Source organism: Biomphalaria glabrata, chromosome 5, assembly GCF_947242115.1.
Source record: "Biomphalaria glabrata chromosome 5, xgBioGlab47.1, whole genome shotgun sequence".
Classification (NCBI taxonomy): Eukaryota; Metazoa; Mollusca; class Gastropoda; family Planorbidae; genus Biomphalaria; species Biomphalaria glabrata.
The window spans coordinates 9,624,940-9,644,551 of record NC_074715.1 but is presented as its reverse complement, the minus strand read 5'-3'; the positions used below and the strand labels follow the sequence as shown (position 1 = coordinate 9,644,551).

Below are 19,612 nucleotides of genomic sequence, written 5' to 3'. Positions count from 1 at the left end.
TCAATAGAAGAATCCCTCACATTTTTGTACAGTTCAAAATTCCAATTATTTTATTCTTTTCTTTTAATTGATTAGTTTGACGAGTTTTCTTTTTATCTAAGTACGCTTGATTTTCGCTTGGCTAGGCTATGAAGGGGCTCGAGGTTCGACGCCCGACTCGAGCAGAGCTGTGTTTAATGGGTGACTAAAGGCGTCACGGAAAACCTTCTCCCAAAACCTCCTACCCTCACTGGTCCACACATGAGATTGCACCATAGCGCACTTAGCATGCTATAAGCATGAAAGTAGCGCTATATAAAAACTATTTTTTTTTTACCACACAGTGAACAGGAATAGTGAACTTCTCTCTCAGCAGAACATTATAGTCATTGCAGTATCTTCAGCATCAGTAGCACTTATAGCAGTGGTATGTCTAATAGTCTTAAAAGTTAAAGGTAGGTCTTCATAAAAGTAAAAGTACTACCTTCTTAATAAAAATACATTAAAAAATACACAAATAAGTCAGGTTAGGCTCATTACTAACACAAAGTATTTATTTTTTTATTAATATAGCATGTTTTGTTTTAATTGTAATGAATCAATAGGAATTGCATTAAAATATAGAAATTAAAAATGTTATGCTGTTTTCACATCATATATTTTTTTTTATTAAATTGTTATTTAATTATTTATTTTTACAGGAAAGGTGTGCTTTCAACGTAAGGAAAGAGTGTAAGTTATTGATATGTTAAAAGATATTATTTAATGGGCAATGGTGACCTAATGCGTTTCGTTTCTTAGATAAAAAAGTAGAATCATAAATTGGGCCGAAAATGCCTTTTTCCTTATATATCTTTACATTTTGCTGTTCTCTTTTTCAATTTAACTGACATTATTATGTTATAATTTTAAGTGTGCCTGATAGAGAAAAAAAATTCTGCACAAAATACGGGTAGTTGGGATCAAACCCGATATAGGCTATAAAAAGAAAAGACCTGAAATTAGCGCGTGAAACTACAGATGTACAGTACCTTATTTGATGAGTTTTTACCCAAGATCTGTGTATTTTTTTAGGGACTAGCCTACTTCAGGTACCCGGAAATTTTTCATACACAATTTCAAAATAAATATATATATATAAAAATAAAAATTGTGATTTTAAAACTGTTAATGATTTTTTAAAAGGTGTTACTGTAATCAATTGTGAATATTCGTTTCTTACGAATTTTACTATCTATTTTGTGTCTGCTTTAATTTCTTTATGTTTTAAGGGGTCGTGTTTTCTCCTGACGTTTGTACCTTATTTCTCATATCAGTCGTTGTGAGACATTAGTCCAAAAAATGCTAAGCTTATAAATATAAAAAAAATGTTATGTGAATATATGAATGAACTTGTTCTAAATGAAGTCCATTAATTATAGTTGCTTTTAAAAATTGATCTCACACATGCCAAGGGTCTTGTCATAATAGTCACACTGTCACAGATCTATCAAATCTAGTTATAATCTGTATCTATATAATTATAAATGTTCACGCTGAATTCCAGTTGTGTCTATAGAATCTGTATAGATCTACTTCTAGAATATACATATAGGAAATAAATATAGTAGAAACAGAATCTAAGATAATCAGAATTTACTGGGTTTTTTAGGCAGTCTAGATCTAGAGTCTTAGTCTTGATTTTAGACAAGATTTAAGTCTAGTACACTATAAAAACACCAAAGCTTTCGATACGGTCAATGGTTCATTGAGGATTTGGGCCAGGCTCGAATGACACCTCGCTTTCAAGGAAGTTGATAACCGTCTGGCCTGTAGTAATTTTGGACGCCTCCAGGAGTGAGTTGGCGGAATAGATCGATCTGGCTGCCTACAAAAAAAAATGTTTACCAAGCAGTGGTTCTCTCAACCCTTCTATATGGATCTGAGACATGGGTATTACAGCTAACACTACTTGAACGCTTTCACCAAAAATGCTTGAGCTCCATCATAAACATACGTGCCCAGACAGGACTACAAACAGCGATGTCCTTGAGAACATCGGTATGGACTAGTTTAAAGGGACTTCTTATGGTCCGACAGTTACGCTGGGCAGGGTACGAACTCCGTATGGGAGACGTACGTATGCCGAAAGCAGTCTTTTTTTTTTTTTTTTGGTGAGCGAGACAGACAGCTAGAGGTCACTCACAAAGGCCGCGGAATGCACATTTGAGACCAAAAAGAAATCCACTGCCGAGGACAGACGCAGATGGCGAGAAGAAAATCTTAATCGACCAATGGCGGACAATTGTAATGCTTGCCCTGGTTGTGGGGAAATATGTAAGTCACAGCTAGGGCTGCGTATCGATGGGAAATATTGCACTCAAGATCGTCGGGAATTTTCGAACAAGATAACAAGCCTTATTATTATTAATATCAGGTGACCGAGCCTCGCTCGGATTAATAATTTGTTAAGGAAGGATATATACCCGAAGTCATTTTGAGAATATTTTTGTATCAGGTGGCCGAACCTCGCTCTGTTAAATAATTTCGGAAGGATATATACCCGAAGTCATTTTGAGAATATTCTTGTAATTACGAAAATGAACGATCGGATAAAGACTACTTATCTGAAGAGTTGTTTTAGTGTTCTGTTAGTTCTAATTGTAGGCCTAATTGAACATGTCGATTAAATTTAAAGTCTTTTAAGTCCTCCTACAGTCTAGACAAACTACAGCTCAAGTCCGTCTTAAAGTTTTGCAATCCATCTTTTGCGTAATTGTATTTTAGGCTTACTATTATTGGCTTGGAAGAAAGTCTTTGCAGTGTAACTTCTCTACGTTATAGGGTAAAACATGCACTTAGTGACAAAGTAAAATGGCTCATTTTTTCTTATTAGACTTAAATCATTGCATTAGTTTTCTAAAGAAACGTTTCCGTAGGGCACCTCTGTTACGCCGAATAATATGCTCGTTACCCATACGGCATACGTGCCCTGCCCAGCCTGACTGTCGGACTATAAGAAGTTCATACCGGCTTTTGCCATCCATCCATCCCAGTGGTGCTATGACCTGCTTTTACACATCCCTCCATTCAGATCTCTCCTGGGCTTTCCGTCAACACGCCCTAACTCCAAGCTTTTTACCGAGGTTTATAGTTAAATCAAAAGAGGCTGCAGCGTACGCAAACTCGTTGACCGCTAGATGGATATCATGTTTAGTGTGAGCAAGAAAGGCGTAGAGAAGCTGTGTTATGACCATTTCCTTTGTTTTGGTACAGGACAGTAGACACCGAAGCATGAACACATGGTAATAATTCACCAGCAAAATAATAATAATAATAAGGCTTGTCTTAGAGTCCGAAAATTAATGAGGATTGCAGATGTGACCTACATATCTTGCCACTTCCAAGGCAAGCATAACCATTGTCCGCGGTGCTCGATTAAGATTTTCTTTTAGCGTCTGCGTCTGTCCTCGCAGCAAATTTTCTTTTGGTCTCAAATGTGTATCCGCGGCCTCTGTATAGAGGGAATTCTTTAAGTCCGACAGTAACGCTGGACAGAGCAGTATCCTGTATGGGAGACGAATCTCAGACGAACGCATGCCAAAGGCAGTCTTTTTTGGTGAGCTAAAAAGTGGTCGACGTAACACCGAAACGCTTAAAACACCAGCTTATGGCGCAAACTTGACTTAGCTGACATAGAAGAGAGCACATGGTTGCATGCAACCTCAGAACGAGACAGCTGGAGGGCACCAGCTAAATAAACAACAAAGTAAAAGGTATCTACACCGCTTTACACAATTAAAGTGTAAACAACTTATTAAGCACTTAAAACACAATAACTAATCATACATCGGCACATTTAATTTCATTACTTTTCTTTCATAGTTCTATAATTAATCAATCTACAGTAAGATGGTGCGCAAATGTTTAATTAGGTCTAATGGTTCTTTAAAACTCGTTCTTGTTTGCAAAGAAATATTTTAGTATACTGCGGTAAGCCTAGCAGTGACGTAAGCAGTGTTTTTCCCGTTTACGTCATGGAAAATTTTCATTCATAAAACATTTTAGCCAAAATTAATTTTTCGATAATGAGGCATTTTCAAACCGATATAACGGTCGACCTCGAGTTTTCCCGATGTGGCCAATGAGTTGAGAATTTTTTTCTCACTAATATGCACATACCTTGAAATTTTAAAGAAAATCGTTAGAGCCGTTTTTGAAATAAAATTTATATATATATATATATAAATATATATACATACATACAAGAATTGCTCGCTTAAGAGTATAGGATATCGGCGCTGAAAAGTAGATTTATAAATAGAAGTATATTTAATATTGTATAGACAGTAGATATACTGAGTCTGATCTAGACTAGCTATATAATTATTCTGGATCTAGATATAGACTCTATATAAAATAATCTAGATAGCAGATGTAGTAGATGTAGGTTTGTCCTAATTAACAGCATTTAGTCAGGTAGAGCTAGATCTAGACTATTGACAATGTAGTCTCAAGATAGAATCTAGATTTCTAAACTAGATTTGATCTGAAATGTAGATCTAGATATAGAGTCTACTTAATGACAATGTCAGTGATTCCGAAGATTAATGATGTGTTTAGTGTTTACTATGTTTTTTAATGTTTTAAGAATCACATGTGCTCAAGTGGTGATACGTTACGACTAAGTCTTCATTATACACAGAATCGTGAATGGCGTAAACTGTATACATATACGCAGAACCTATTGCGACTTGACGGCCTTTGTAAATTTATCTGCTCTGATGTACGATATTCCCAAAAATATGTCGATGCTAAAGTTCTAGAACAATAGATCTATTCCACTTAATTTATTAACATAAATCTACTCATGTCATTTACAATACGTAGTTCTAAATCTACTATTATAGAGATGTAGTTTAGCTCCTTTATACGTTGTTAGCAAAAAGTGTTACAAAAAAAAAAAAAAGAACCTGGGTTTTTCTAAACAATGATACTTGGTGTGTAATAGTAAAACTGCACCTACCTAAATAAATTGTAAACAGAGAGCAAATACCTATATTTATTGTAGTATATATAGGTCTGTGGTTTTATATAATATAACCTTCGTAACTTCTTCTATAGAGAAATGACTATTATGATTTCTTTCACTGAAAAATTGGGCTATTCGCGTCTGACGCATATATAATATTTATGTGCAGCAACAAAGCCCATTGGTTTTCAAAAAACTATAATAACACATTAATTAATATATATTAGCGAAATAAACTCAACTAATATACTTAACTTCCAGGCAAAAAGTCACAGAGACCCAAATTATAACAAGAGGTAAGGAACTTCGAATAAAAATTTAACCATATAGTATAAACATTTTTGATGTTTTAATTATTTTTTATATTTATTTTTTTATAGATGAAGATTCATTTGATAATCTGGATAAACTTAAGAAGGATAAAAAAGAATGTTTGAATATTTTGAACGGTAAGATAAATTGAATTAATTTTTGTAGTGCTTTTGTGTTGTGTGTGTCATGCTTCGGTCATGCGATATTTGTACCAAACGCAATTGCTATAACAAAATTAGTTATTTCATCAACTAGGTCAATTCTTCCGATCATGAATATTTTTTGAAACATGTACTAACAATGAACTCTTTATGTTTGTCTCTGTGCAATTTATGTGAATGTATTTGCTTTTGTTATTTCTATTTTTTTTTAGAAAGGAGTCCTTGTAATCACCACAAATTTACATAAGGATCAATAAAGCAGTCTTAGTGTTAGTCTTAACATTCATCTTTTAATTAATTTAATTAAAATTAAAACTACATAAGAATACATGCAAAAAACATATCTTTTAGCATTCTGCTACGAAAAAGTTTTGTTGTGTATAAAAAGAACATATTGATCCATGAGCAAGATGAACACACACAGTTTTGAAAGGGAAATATAAAGAGATATGAATTATATTTTTTTTCCTATTTTAGGTTTACAAGTTTTGCATAAACTTTATTTGAGTTTCTACAATGATGATCTTATTTTTCAAAGTTTATAACAAGGTTGAAGTACTTTCACAAGAAGAACACACTTATCAGTTACCAGTCAGTACGAGAGAGAAAGGTAATAATTTCATCTTAAACAGTTCTTTAGTGTATCATATTTTTAAGAAGTATATAGCATTGTAAAAAAATATAATAGCAGCCGAGGAAATAGTGATACCTGACCTATCAGACACATTCGAGGCTTGAAACATTCTTAAGAGAATCGCAATACCGTCCGTGTGAAGTAAAAATTCAGATCTGTCCCATCACCTAAAATTTACTCAGCGGACGTTGTTTAGAGACTAGAATGCCAGACAATGAAACTAGTTCTATTCTACAATAATAATAACACTATTATAATACTTTTAACTAATCACTTCCATGAACATAAATTGTGGCCTGATAAGTTCAAATTTCAAAGCTAAATCTCGAAATTTGAAAGTCCACATCAGGAATTCAAGCTGCTGTAGCCAGACTGTTTACGTCAATAATAGCCAATGTACATGCCCCCAACCTCTTATTTTTCAGTTATATTCGTAAAGAAATATAAAGTTAAACATTTTTCTTTTTGTCGCAAGAATGTTTATGAAAGATGAATGAGATTATGTATTGAAGCTAAATATTATAACGTATTCCTTTTTCATAAACATTTTTTAGTGTATAGCAACCTTGAAAATCAACAACTTGACAATCACACGTATGATGCTCTTCAGCCAACAAGTAAATAGGTAAACATTTTAAAATAATCACATCTTTAATTCGTTCATATAAATACAAAAAAACGATTTTGCACATTTAAATCTTCATAAATCCGTCCAGAAAAAAAAATGAATATTCTTTTTTCATATATATATATAAAGTAAAGTTTCCCCTTTTAGACCTTGAGATCTATTGGCCAGTTGATGTTTAGGTCATTTGTTTCTGTGGCCAACGGTTCACAAGCAGGATGTCATGTGACCAGCTCAACGACCTATTGCCTTTACTTTCCCCAACTAAAGTCAGGTACCCATAAGAGTTGTGTGGACTCAGGGACGCTCTAAAAATTCCGAAATTCAAAATTCCAGTCTTAGCCAAGATTTGAACCCACGACCCCAGGTTAAAAAGCCAATCTATTAACCACTCAGCCATTGCACACCCAAATTCATGTATATAGTTATAATATTTTCCTCAAACTTTGACGAAGTACATAAACTCGTTGCTACCATAAAGTTGTTGCTAGAAGTGGCAAATGATAAAATCAATCCACTATCTAAAAAACAGTCACATAATTGCCAGACAACAAATTCAACTCCTGGCCTCAAATATTAAGTGCGACGGAACTGTTCTCGCTAACAGAAGAAGAGAGAACTTCGAGAAATTAGCGTCTTAATAAGTAAGCTTTGGGGAGGAGGGGCTCTCTAGTCTTGGCTGGCTAACCACCTAGAAGAAGAACCACTTTTAAATTCAAACCTGCGTAGCTTTGCAGCTTTATCCCAATTCATGGAAAGATTTCTGAGTCAAGCCTGCTGAATAATGTTAAATGTTAGAGTGAAATATAATATTTAAATAGTATAGCCTATTCATAAATATTCAATTAGTAACATTGTTCTATATGTTGTTTTTTTAAAGCAATGACATATCGTACATTGATAAAGAAGTTCATGCTTTGTATTAATTGCTTCAAGAAGGGTTCACTTAACGATAACCAGAAGTAACCTTTCACTAGTTTTAGAACCCTTATTTTATTATCATTATTATAAAAATTTTTATCAGTAATATTTTGTTTACGTTAATAGGTTTAATTTTGAAAAACAGACAAAAGAGAAACCATCGATAGATCATGTATGGTGCCATGACGGTCTAACAGACTACAATACAGATGAAGGTCAAATTGTGTCCGTCAAAAATATTTCGACCTTAATATTTTGCAACAATCAGGCTATAGTGATGAAGAGATAGAGGGATGATCGTTAATTAGCTGTTTTACAATGCATATATATCTTTTAATAAAGTTATTTTAGTGTTTGCTTTTTGTTACTGTTTTTTTTTTGTTATTTATTTTTACAAAGCTTATATCAACTCACTCTGTCTGTCTGGTAAAACGTTTGCACACGTTATTTCTCCCACACCCAATCTCGGATGAAGCTAAAAAAAAAAGGAAGATTATCTCTTTCACTTGTCAACACAATAACCAACTACAAACAATTACCCCATTAGTTAATTATCTATTGGTAATTAATTATTTTTCTTGGTATCTCGAACACGGGAACGAAATTGTACTTGTCTGAAGTGGTGGTATATGCTGAATCAATCCCCTTAATAGGTCGCCGATTTTCAAGTAGGTTTGAAACAAACAATAGATCACAATATAATTTTCTATACTATCTTCTATGTCCGTAAGCACCTCACTAGCACAGTGGTTAGCATGTCGGCTTTTGGATGATTGAGCAATGAGTTCAAATTCAGGTCTTTACCCATTTTTTTAAATTGTATAAATGCCGTGAAAAGCGATTAAGGTAAAGTTTACACATATATCCCTTTCTTTCTTTTCGCACCCATTTTATGTCCAGTGTTCTAGATACGTGAAAAGATAACAGCGTAATAAGAAAGTTAAAACCATGAAAAAACGCTAAAGTAAAATAATTTATAAAAAGTATTTGTAATTGTTGTTAGACGTACAAGCGCTGTGTCTTTTAAATATATGTCAAACGAAATAACACAGGTAAAAGGCCAACATTCTAAAGATTGTCGACGTTGATAAACGATGTCGAACAAGGAGCGTATACTTAATAAAGCCAACGTCGTATTATCTACATATCTACTTCAGAAACTATATTCAACTTTACTCTAGAGCTGTAAAAAGTTTTCTTCTGACTTTTCGCTATCCTTCCAAAAATCCTAGTTATGTTTTTAATAATCAGGTTACAGACACTAAGCAAAAATGTCTCTTTTTATTAAACAAATATTTTTGTTGCTTGCCATAGAATTTCACACTTTTTTATGTTGTTCTTGGTCTAGATCAATGATTCCCAAAGTGATCTATTTAGACCCCAAGGGTTCTACGACGACTTCCGAGATGTAAATTGGGGTCTACTATAGTGGCTCTCGTCTAAGCAAGGGAGAGTCTTAAAAATGTATTTCCCAATAATGGAACTCTTAAAAACGTATGGTTCGTACTTTAAGTAATACTTTGAATTGCGAGCTTGCTATTCGGATGAATTTTTAAATTGTAAATGTAACATCCTATTAAAATATCGGGATTGTTTTTGTGTGAAACATAGCCGGATTAAAAAAGAAATAATGTAGATAGCACAGTATTAATTATTTGAAATTTGATTTCATTCCTATCTTAATTGCCTTTCCATTCTGAGCTGGAAGATCATTTGAGACGAGAATAGTAATGGCAATGTCTTCGATTCAGAAGAATAAGGATGAGTGCCTTGTTTGACTTTTGCGACCTACATATTATTCAGCTTCTCGTGCAGATTAAATCTCTGTCCCCAATTGGTTTATTTACGTTTTCCTTTATTCTTCTATTCTTAATCTCAGTTCAGGTTTGAGAATACTTGAATGCGGTAATATTTCAATAGATAATCAATCTCTATCATGATGATATAGAAAAGAGGAACGTAACATTACAAAAAGAACTGTTCGGAATAAATACTTATGAAGAGCTTAAGGTACAATTAAAAACAAAATGTATATATGCTCTTCTAGCTTCACAAAGATAAAACCTGAGAGTTATTAGAATATCACAACAAAATTTTTGATTGTTATTTCATCGTCATATCTATTGAAAAAGAAAGTTTCAACAAGCTTGCCAATATTCTAATGATTCTAATGATTATATGGTTATAAATAGATAATAAATATTGAAATGCTGTCTCCGAGCTTAAAGACAGATAGGATCACATACTATGACAGTACGTGCTTAATTGTGGAAATAAAAATATTGATCTATGGGACAAATGATTGTAAGCTAATCTGTTTCTTTGTCCAACGGTTAACGAGCATGATGTCGTGTGGCCAGCACAACGAGAAACCAGCTATACTTTTCCAAATCGTATGACAACAGAGATAGACTCATTAAAAAAAACGTGCGTTTAAAATAGAATGTACCTAAAATAAAACAAAAATAAAGTGTATATTACCTATCGTAAGTTAGACAAAAATAGGGAGAGCTGCTACACAATTAAAATACTTTTTTTTTTAAGCTGTAAATGACGTCTCCTCAAAGATATATCCAAAAAACTATGGTGGTAAACTTTGTCAAAAGCATTGAAAAAAATCTAGTAAGATAACATCTATTTGTTCACTATTATCTAAACCTTTTGAAAAATCATCAATTAGTCCTATTAGTTGTGTTTCACATGATTCATATTTCCTAAAGCCATGTTGGTATGGGGTGAGGACATTATGTTTGTCTAAGTGGTTTATGATGTTCCTACATATTATGTGTTCTAGGATTTTACATGTGATGCTGGTAAGTGATACTGGTCTGTAGTTTCCTGGGTCAGATTTTTCTCCTTTTTTAATTAGGGGGGGGGGTGACAATAGCTTATCTCCAGTCTTTTGGTACTCTGCCTTAATTAAGAGATGCCTGAAAGAGTATTTTAAACACTAGTGCTACTTCATTGATTAGTTTTTTGAGTAATCTAGCTGGAATATCATCAGGTTTAGATGTTTTATTTGGTTTGGTGTTGGCTAATAGTTTTTAGATTCCATTTTATTGTACTACTATATCTCCTATGTTGTCTACTTGATTCAAATAAAGAAATATGTCTTTGTTTTCTGGGGCTGAGAATGCTGATTATTCTATTATATAAATAACTTTGTGACTATAACTTATAAGTTATTCTAGAGTCCTAAAAATAAAAAATAATAATAACAAATAAATAAATTATAGTAGAATCTAATTAACCTACTTAATTTATCTCCCCTGTTATGAGATATAAGTTCAGAGCTTTGAGTTTTATAACAAAACGAAGTTATAAACCGGAGTGTTGAACAAAATTAGCCACATATAAATGTACCACTTTCTCATATATTTTTTTTTTCAAAATATTTTCAGTAGAGACGCTAAAAGCCTTAATCTAAATTAACTTTATCAATTTTTGAGATATCTCTTCTTTTAGAGGAACAAATCGGTTGTAATTGAAATATGGTTTGCGCATATAAACATAAATGTCACGAATCATCAATAGTGCTAATGTCACGTTCAAGATTATCTTGATCTATATCGCACTATCAATGATTGTGGTTGCCGAGGATTCAGAAATCGTCGGTTGATAAGATGATCATCTAGAAGTTGCTAGTTGATAAGAGGATCATCTAGAAGTTGCCAGTTGATAAGAGGATCATCTAGAAGTTACTAGTTGACAAGACGATCTAAGTATATTATTATATATTTAATGAAGAAACTTCTCTTCGACAAATACAAATACTTTAATTTAGAACTTGAAAAAGCTATTCACAAATAATTACAATGGTTAAATGTACTTGAATAGAATATAAATGATCTACATAATAATATAATTATGTTTTCTTTCTTGAGTTCTAACACAAGACTCTAGTACATGTTCTCTCTAACACGTTCCGCACGAGACTGGCGGTAATATCTCTCAGCTTACAAAGCTTGGGCGTTACCACGTGACCAACATCTCTCCGCTGCAAGGCCAACCAATAAATGCTGCTCAAAGTACAATAATTAATACCTCCAACCAATCACATTCATCCCAAAACATAATTCTGATGCGCGATGTAAAATTTCTGAGGTAGCTAGAATTCTGCCGACAAGCTAAATATAGACTAAGCGTACGTGACAGTAAAGATAATATTACAATAAACACGCCTAATAAAGATAGACTAACGTTACTTGTGCCTTGACTGTCAGTCACATTCCCCACGTTGCTTTATTTTACTTAATTGGACCTAGCTTTTTTTTAAATTGGATGAATAATGAGTTTCTGCTATCTTCGATTAATTTATTATTCACATTCTGTATAAGTTGACTTCAAGATCCCAAGATAATGCTTTCTAACTCATAAAAAATTAAACTACTAATCTGCTCAGTTTTGCTTGCTGGTGCTTCCGCTTATTAATTTGTAGTATCTTTTATCTACATTACAACAGGAAAAGATGCACTTTAAAACAAAACTGCCACATCTAAGTAGCCTAATGATAAAACATTCGGTTTCCATTTCTTACTTTTGATGGGCTTGTCCACTTAAAACATATTTTCAGCGTAAAGAAAAATATTAGATACTTTTTTTTCATGCCCATTTTTTTAATAATAACATTCTTAAATAATATATTAGATATGTATTTTATAATATAAAAAGACAAGAGCGAGTCCTTGCCTCTTGTTAATATTAAGGTTTTATAAGATACTTCTAATGAACGCGAAATACTTACTTAATAAGAGAAATTGTTCTTTTTTTGTTGGTGAAAATTAGTAAACAATTTTTATAGTAACGAAATCGAATCAGTAACTATTTAATAAGTGGTTGAAACTATGAGAATTAGTAATCATTTTTTTTACAGAAACGAAATTGAATCAGTGACTATTAAATATGTGGTTGAAACTAAATGCAAAATTTAAAACACCATGAGACTTATGAAGAAATTGTATTTGACTTTAAAGTAAAGAAACTATTCGCTCGGCTATCACAAGCAAACTTGAAAAGCAAGTCATTGAGTGATCCATCTAAAACGTTAGAGGGACATTTTATATAAATTGCTTGATTTCATTCACATTGTCTCTAGCAAAGCAGAATTTGGTATTTTATGTCTACATGGAAGATTTAATCTTATTTTAATAAAGAGGATGTAAGGAACTTAGTTCTGATACTCAGTGGCGTAGCTAGTGTGGGGTGGGGAGTTGGGGTGCAAATGTAAAAATCCTCCTGGGCCACTTGAACGCTCCCCCCCCCCCCACACACACAAATTATGTTTTTTTTTAAATTAAATATTACACCATTATCTCATGTCATGATGAGAAATTTCAAATTGAAGGTGCCCTTAAAAAGGTCAAGCCCCACCGGACCCTCAAATTCTTAGGTACCTGTCTCTTCTATGAAATAAAAATTCAGACCAATTATAAAGAGATATAGATGTGCTACGCGATGCTTGAACTGTCGTTATTAAACTATTGTTCGAGAAATGGTATGATTCAATGAATGAAATAATGAATAATGAATACAATACTATTTAAGATGATTATTTCATAGTAGACTAGTATGAATAAAGAACATACTACATAGCCACCAAGAGTAAGTAAGTCACAGTACGTATTTACTAGACTATTTTATCATATGCATTACAAAGTATTCAATAATAAAATTACATTTAAATGCGCCTCAACATCAAACCAGGTAACATACAACTAAATCATACATAAGTGATCAACAGGATTACACATGTGGCTGAACAAAGATGGCAAAAATTTTAGGAGTCAGTTTTAGTGATCGAACCTTAATTAACTGGGAGACTTCTTAGTCAGGTAATGACAGAGCGTCGCATGAGGTTTGCGGGACATGTTCTCCGACAAAATGAATTACACAAACAAAGAGTTACGATGAGATAGAAGCCATTACGAGGAAAGCGCAAACAGGGACATCCTAGTACAACTTGACGCCATAATGTTATGGAGGTCTTCGCAGTTCTGGACACCAGGTGGGAAGAGGCTACACACATTGCCTGTCACAGATTTTTGTGGAGGCAGCTTGCAGTCCAATGCGCAAAAGGGAAAGGGCGCATCTAAGTCCAACGAAAGTAAGAATAGCAGATTAAGTTTGTGAACTATAACTTTTAATAGCAGGATAATGCACTTGCATATGCCTTTTTTTTTTTTAGCTTTAACCATAACCTTAACGCCGCCCCGAAATATGCTTACAGCGCTCTCCCAGACCCCCTTGCAGGCAAGGCGAGGTGTCTACAATTTTTCCACTAACTTCAGGAAGAACCTATTCTAGGGTACAATAAACGTCTTCTGAAAGGATGAAGGGTCAAAATGTAATAAAGCTTACATATATGAAAGAGGGGGGGGGGGGAGACACACAAAAAAAACCTTCCCACCCCCGAAAAATAAAATTCTTGATAAGCCATGTGTGACTCGTTAATTGAATTTTAAAAAAGGAGGGGGTATTCCGGTAATTTAACCATTTAAAGCCTGAGTACAAATCAACTGTTGTAACAGTTTGTTCAGCTAGTATTAGATTAAAGAAAATAATTAATTGCGACTTACTAAATAATTGCTCAATTTTTAGAATTATTCATCATTAGGGGGCCAATGAATAATTGTACAACGTTTCAGCTTGATCCATAAATGGCTAGCGCGAGAAATAACGAGTACAAAGTTTGTACCAGACAGAAAGAGCAAGTTGATAAAATCTTTGTAAAAATGGGTGTGTTTTCATTGCAAAGTTAATAGAGTATTGTGTTTTTACTTTAGATCTATCTATATAAATAAACAAATAAAAAAGATGAAGTTGATCTTCTTGTGGCTGTAAGAAACGTATTTTTTATCCATGGAAAATATCTTTTACTATTAGATAATATCTATGTAATAATAATAATAAGAAGAATATTAAGGCCCTTAACATTCCTAAGAATATCCTCGTCGCCTGTCAGAGGGCGGTACTGCTGCAGACCTGCCACATCACCAGAACATTTCTCAGTGGTAACTGTTAAAGAGACTACGATGAATTTTGTTTCTCTTTAGCGAAACTCGACCCTGGCAGCGCCAGAGAATGACTACTCGTTCATTTCTAACATAATAATAATAATAATTATTATTATTATAATATTATATTACTACAGGAATATGCCTATCTTTCTGTGTATCAATTTATATATCAATAGTTCTATGTACGAGTCTATCTAACTATCTATCTATCTATCTATCTATCTATCTATCTATCTATCTATCTATCTATCTATCTATCTATCTATAAATCTATCTATCTATCTATCTATCTATCTATCTATAAATCTATCTATCTATCTATCTATCTATCTATCTATCTATAATTCTATCTATCTATCTATCTATCTATCTATCTATCTATCTATCTATCTATCTATTAATTTTTTAAACGTCTTGTTGATGAAAACTATTTAATAAAATATGTATATTCATGAAAAAATATATATTACTAGAGGAATTTGCCTATCTTTCTATGCATCAATTTATATATCAATAGTTCTATGTACGAGTCTATCTAACTATCTATCTATCTATCTATCTATCTTTTTTCTTTGTTTCTATTTATTTATCTGACTAATTGACAATAATAATCGTTTATCTTTAGAAAAAAAAAATCTGTGTACAAATGTAAGATTGGATAAAGAAATTGTCAGCGTTTTAATCAAACCAGACTTGTGGTATGAGCCATCGACAATAGTGATGTAAAAAATGTACATCTGTATGGATCTTTCCCAGAATGAATTTTTTTTTGCAAATGAAGACTGAGTCAAAATCCCATAAGACTTGATTTTTAAGAGTCATAGACTCAACTTTTAGAACAATTAAAAAGAAGAAGAAGACTAGATTATCGTATATAGCCCCACCCCCTTCTCAACTTAGATATCACGAGATGCAGACGGCTATGAGACAAGTGAATGTCTTTTAGCGTGCAGAAGGACATGACAGCAAAATATATTTATTTATCTGCATATAAGGAATAGTGTCGACAAGCTTGTTCTTCGTTTGAAACATTTCCCTACAGACACATGATTATTTCTAAAACTGGCAATTAACGATTGTCTTTTTTCACACTGCTAGCATATATAACTGTTTGTTTTCTATAAATACAGCTACTCTAGTGTTATAAACTTCCTTGTTCTATAATCTTTGTTTGATAAATAGATTTCTAATATAAAATATATTCTTTGTGTTTTAAATGTTATTTGCTTATTGGTGTTAGGATAGTTAAAAAAAAATGCTACGGTGTTTTCATTCTTCTTTTGTTCTTTTTGCTTGTATAAGTTTTTCTTTAATAAGTTACTTATCAGGTGAGAATTTTTTTTATATATTACATATTTTAATGATAACTAGAATCAAGTTAAACAGTTGAATCATATTTTTTTTTACTGATTCTTCAAAAATACTTTATAATGAATTTGGTTAATCAATCTATCGTTTACTACAAGACATACTATAAACAGAGGTATATTGAACGCTTAAATAAAAAAAAAACAAAGTTACAAAAGACAGTTTGTGTGGAAACACAATCTCAAAATCGGCCCCCGAAGAGGTCCACCCAGGCAGGCTTCAATATTTTCAGAAAGAACATCCAAATGAAATTATATCAAAGACAAATGAGAGAGAAGAATGGAGAAAGAAGGTTAACAGATCATGTGTAGTGCCCCAACGGTCCCGCAGATCAAAGGATAGGTGTAAGTGAATGTAAAGTTAGATGTGAACCTGGCCTAACTAGTTCCCCTTTTAGACCTTGTGGTCTATAGGACAGATGATGTAACGTTCATCTGTTTTTGTGGCCTACGCTTAGCGAGGGTGTCATGTAGCCAGCACAACGACCAACCGCCTATACTTTTCCCCAACTAATGTCAGGTACCCATTAGAGCTGAGTGGACTCAGATCAAAGATACGTCCAAAGATTCCAAAGTTGAAAATCCCAGTCTTCACCAGGATTCGAACCCGGGACCCCCGGTTCGGAAGCCAAGCGCTTTACCGCTCAGCCACCGCGCCTCCCCTAGCCTAACTTATGTCTTATAATTGATCTAATTGTTTTGAAAAGGCTCAATCTCTTATTTGAATCCTCAAAAATGTTTTGAAAAATAAAAACTTATAAGATCACTATTCATTTTAAATTAGGTCTAACTTATAATGCATACTAATTAGCTTTTTCTCTTTAAAAAACTGCTTGCATAACTGATTTAAAAAATTAGATTTTTCGCTTTCAGAAAAAAAAAAAGTAGCCGTTGCATCAGAACTTTGAATGGTCTAAAATATTGTGATGTCGGATTTTCAATATCTTTTCTAGTTTACGAGATCTAAACGTGACGGACGGACAGACGGACAGATGGTCAGACGGACAGACGGACAGACATTTCGCACAAAACTAATAGCGTCTTTTCCCCTTTCGGGGGCCGCTAAAAAACACTTATTAAACATTAAACATTAAAACAGATGATGTAATGCTCCCTAGTTTTCTAGCAATACGAATTAATAAGTGCCAGTTAGCCTACACAACAATCAAACGCATTTCTTTCCCCAACTTATTCCAGGTACCATTACAGTTGTATGTACTTGAGAGTGGTCCTAACATTTCTAGATACAAAATCCCAACTTAATTAGGATTCGAACACAAGACCGCAGTGTTTTACCACTATGCCACTACGCTCCATATATACGCTCTATATATAATTCAATAGTTTAAACAAGAAGTAAAGGAAAGATAACTCTCTTATTTCTGCGGATAGTCCACGAGAAAACGCAATAGTAGTGTTAACACTACGGATGGCTGCCTGCGCGCTGGACTGTCGTTTAATAATTTATCAAACCCTGCCCGCTCCGATCCCCCTTTGTCCTGCTGAAGGTTTGGACTAGGAAGTAAAATATCTTTAACTCTGACGGAAACACAAACACAAAACAGCAGCGCCGGACTTGTAACCAAGAAGTCATGGAAAGAGATTAAGTAATCTACTATGTATCATATATAGCAGGGCTGTACTTAACCATTGTGGGGCCTTATGCGAAAGGGCTTTCGCAGGGCCAAGTTTGGGTAGGGAAGAGGACAATAAGTGAAATTTAAGAGTTTGTATTACAAAGTAAATTCGTCTATGCATTTATCCATTCTTAAACTACGTAAAGAATTACTTTACGTGTAGCAAAGTCATAGAGTATATCATAATAGTTCTGTTTCCTACATAGATCACGCTTAATAGCAAGAATTACCAAATGTTTTAATCTATCTTTGAGAATTGTTGACCTCAAGTAATTCTTCATTAGTTTATGGCGCGAGAAGCTTCTTTCACCAAGTATATTTTAAGGACTTTTTCGTATATTTTGCGATTTCGGGAGATTTCCAATAGCTCCTGGTAAATCGACAGGAGGGCGCGGGAAATCTGTTTTAAGTTATAAATGGTTTAATTTAATAATGTGTACACCTTGAATTAGCGCGGGTGAGTGAAAGTGAGGCTCCTATGAATCTATATATATATATAATTCTATTCTTCGCTCAAGAGTTTGGATGGGAAGAAGAAGTAAAGGAAAGATCACTTTTTTTTTCTGCGGATAGAGTTATCCCACGAACTTTAATAGCCTACATTGTATCATGAAAATTTTATTTCCTTCATAGATAACGCTCAATAGCAACAATTAATGAATGTTTCAATCTATCTACGAGGATTATTGAACTTAAGTAATTCTTCATTAGTTTGAGGCCGAGAAGCTTATTTCACCAGATTAAACAATTACGGCTAATGCATAATGCCTTTTTTATTTATCGCCCGTTGGATTGGCGTTTTCCATATTGAACGACCCCCCCAAAATGACAAATTTTGGTCTATATATTTCATGAGATGTGTATGAGTTTTCAAAAGATTTTTAATAATTTCTGGAGATTTCCATGACTTTTTCAAATATTTTGCATTTTCAGATTTCCAGGAGCTCCTGGTAAATCAGGCGGCCGAGAGAAATATGTTATAAGTTATAAAACAAACTATTTAATTATTTACACATAGAATAAATGCGGGTCCTTTGAAAGTGTGGGGCCCACTGCGGTCGTATAGGTTGCTGTGGCCTATGGCGGGCCCTACAAAATAGCGGCGTATGCTACGCCCTGGTCGACTAGTAAACAATATAAAGCCTAGGAACAAAGCAACGGGTGTGTACAGCTAGTGTTGAATTATTCTCTTTCAGGATGCTCGAGCCCTGAGTTCAAGTCCAACAACTTTGTTTAGAAACGACCTAAACGATCATGATGACATTTTTTAAAATTATTTTCTTTCATTAAACATCTTGAAATGTGTCTCATATTACGTTTCACGCACTCCACTCACACGTTGGGCTGTAATTTCCTTGACTTGACTAACCCCAATTAATAGGCTTTTAAAACTAATCCCGGGTTGTTTTCTACGTCACCCGCTGTTAGAGAAGATGGCAGCATTATAAGGGGCACTCACCTGAATAGACCCATTTAAAACATCTAAAATGGGAAAGGATTCAGGAGACAGCCCTGAGGATAAATCAGAGCACGGGGACACGTAGGAAGCTTGCATTAAAAATTGTTATATCCTGGCAGAGCATACGACGCCACTGAACTCAAACTAAATCGGAACTTACCCTTTGGTCATATAAGCTTTGTAAATAGGTGTAACTGATGTATTCCGAACAAAACTAATGCTATTGCTTTGCGACAAAATGAGGCCATAGAAGACTCTACTTTTAATAGCTTTCGAATAATACTTATATTATTTGGGGTTGGGGGCTAACCGGTGAATCTTTATTTTTTTACAGCCAATAAATGTGAAGATGGTTGGTTTGGCCCTGAATGTAAATTTAAATGTCGCTGTCAACAATCGTGTAGCCCTGAAGGTGAATGTCCAAATAAATGTGAAGTTGGTTGGTTTGGTCACAAATGTCAATACCGTAAGTATTGTTTTGAAATTTTGA

The 19,612-nt window shown here is 33.7% G+C and overlaps 1 protein-coding gene and 1 long non-coding RNA gene across 2 annotated transcripts in view; both read left to right on the top strand.

The window, feature by feature from the left end:
• LOC106052305 (uncharacterized) overlaps positions 1-19,612 on the top strand; it is a 233,101-nt gene that overhangs the window by 24,035 nt on the left and 189,454 nt on the right. The gene's annotated exons all lie outside the window — the stretch shown is intronic.
• Positions 6,576-7,998, top strand: LOC106068411 (uncharacterized). Its single transcript, XR_008777848.1, has 2 exons — positions 6,576-6,722; positions 7,770-7,998. It is a non-coding gene; the product is annotated as an uncharacterized LOC106068411 (long non-coding RNA).